The sequence below is a fragment of the Lupinus angustifolius genome, unplaced genomic scaffold (assembly GCF_001865875.1).
Source record: "Lupinus angustifolius cultivar Tanjil unplaced genomic scaffold, LupAngTanjil_v1.0 Scaffold_385, whole genome shotgun sequence".
NCBI lineage: Eukaryota > Viridiplantae > Streptophyta > Magnoliopsida > Fabales > Fabaceae > Lupinus > Lupinus angustifolius.
The window spans coordinates 149,394-151,788 of NW_017727794.1; positions in this window are offsets into that span (position 1 = coordinate 149,394).

Here is a 2,395-nt window from a genome sequence, read left to right on the forward strand (position 1 = left end):
GGTCTGTATGCTTCCTCACACACTAACGTTGTACACTTGAGTTTGCACACACATATGCCCTGTCCCGGGTATTAGTGATTAGGATTTGAGATAGAAGGGACATCTGCTTTGCTCGTAAATGACTTCGAGTCATATCTGGTATTGGCGGAACGGACCACCCAGATCGTTTCCGGTATCATGAGTTAGCGGCTTGGAGGGCTCGATCCTTCTCGTTTCTAGCACTTTATCCTTCACCATTTATAAATTGAGATGTTTGTCCCTAAAAAGTCTTCATGCTTGAATGTTTCAAGGATGTCATTGTACTTTGACGTCCTTGTGCCATAAAGATGGCTAAATAATTTCTATTCCTTACCATGGGCTAAGCGCCCTAGGGATAAGTTTTCCATTCCCTACCATGGGCTCATTTCCCTAGGGATGATTTTTTCATTCCTATCGACGGGCTCATTGCCCTATGGATATGTTCTCTTCCATCTTAATAAGCTCACAACTTTATCATTTAACTCTCGAGATTTGGGGATATTCCCCATCCTGGTTTTGTTTTATTTATTTATTATTTTCCTATTCCTATTATTTTAATTATTTGATTTAATCTAATCCTAACCTTATTATTCGGAAATCTCTACAAACTTAAGATAAATGCTGATTGAGTTGAACAATTATACAACATATATGTTTATGATACAAATGTGCTTTAACTTGTTAGTGAAAAGTTTTAATAAACAATGCACTTATAAAAATTCAAAATCACCCTATCATATAATTCCATACATAACTAAATCAAAATAAATATTATCACTTAAATTCATATACAACTAAAAAAAGAATATACAATCACACATTTATATTCATTTATATACATTCATAATAACAAATCATTCAAATGTTGCATTTCATGCACCATCGTACATGCACCACAAAATATCGAAAAAGAAAAATAAATTAGTGCATGCATCTTCACATGAACTCAAAACAAAAAAAATAACATGTATGCATATTGCATGAATCAAATATTACATCCTCATGACTTTCATACATTTCAATCATTCATGTAACTCATGCATAAATCATTATCAGAGATACTCATGAGTTGAAAATTGGTTTTTAAAGGTGACATTATTGGACTTGACTGAAACGGTCTAAGAAGGAAGAAAAAGTCTTACTCTCGAGACTACAGAAGATAAACCAGCTACTCATATTGATACCCCATCCCCAAAGACATATTTGCAAATTTCATATCATATGGAAACCCCAGTTAACGATGGTAACTCCAATCATTCCTCTAAGTCCCACAATGTTATGAACCCTCAAGATTGGGAGAAGATCAAGGCAATCGAAGAGAGAATTAAAGTCGTTGAGGAAGCAAGCTCCTACAGTTTGAAGGATGTTACAAGCATGTGTTTGGTCCCGAATGTGATATTTCCACCAAAGTTCAAGATGCCCGAATTTGAGAAATATCAAGGAACTTCTTGTCCTAGGGATCACCTAACCATGTATGTTAGGAAGATGACTCCCTATATCGAGGATGACAATCTACTAATCCATGTCTTCCAGGAGAGCCTCACTGGAGCTGCCATCACTTGGTATATGCGTCTCGAATGTTCTCATATCAAATGTTTCAAGGATTTGTGCAACACTTTCTTTAAACAATACAACTACAATATTGACCAAGATCCTGATAGGATGCTACTCAAGAAGATGTCCAAGAGAAATGATGAGACCTTCAGGGAGTATGTCCAAAGATGGGCAGGATTGGCCGCTCAAGTGAAGCCCAAGTTGTCCGATGAAGAGAATGTTTCAATGTTTATCAACACCCTACAACCTCCCTTATTTGATCTGATGATTGGAAATGTCTATTCGGATTTCCGTCATTTGATAACTACAGGAGAGAGAATTGAGAATCACTCCGAGAATGACAAAATTGAGAAAAACTCAGCCAACAGAATAATCCAAAGCGATCTTGCAAGTGAAGATATGGAAGAGGAAATCGCATTCACAGAGACCCTCAGCCAACCTCAAATGCCTTATTTTCCACAAGCATCATGTTATGCTTTTACAAATGGTAAAAAAGGCGAAAGCGAAAAAGGAAGAGTTTGTATGATCCGATCCCGATGTCATATTCCGAGTTATTGCCACAACTTCTTCAAAGATCATTGCTGACTCCTATCCCCTCAAAGATGGTGGAACCTCCATACCCACAAGGATTCAACCCAAATGCTAATTGTGAATATCATACTGGGGCAATTGGCCACTTCACAGAGGATTGTGATCAATTAAAAAGCAAAGTGCAATATCTGATTAACACCAGATTAATCCGCTTTCAAGGAAACGTCCTAGTTTAAGAAATGCACAAATCACCCCAAGTTGTCGTCTTGGCACTAGCAAATGATGTAATAAA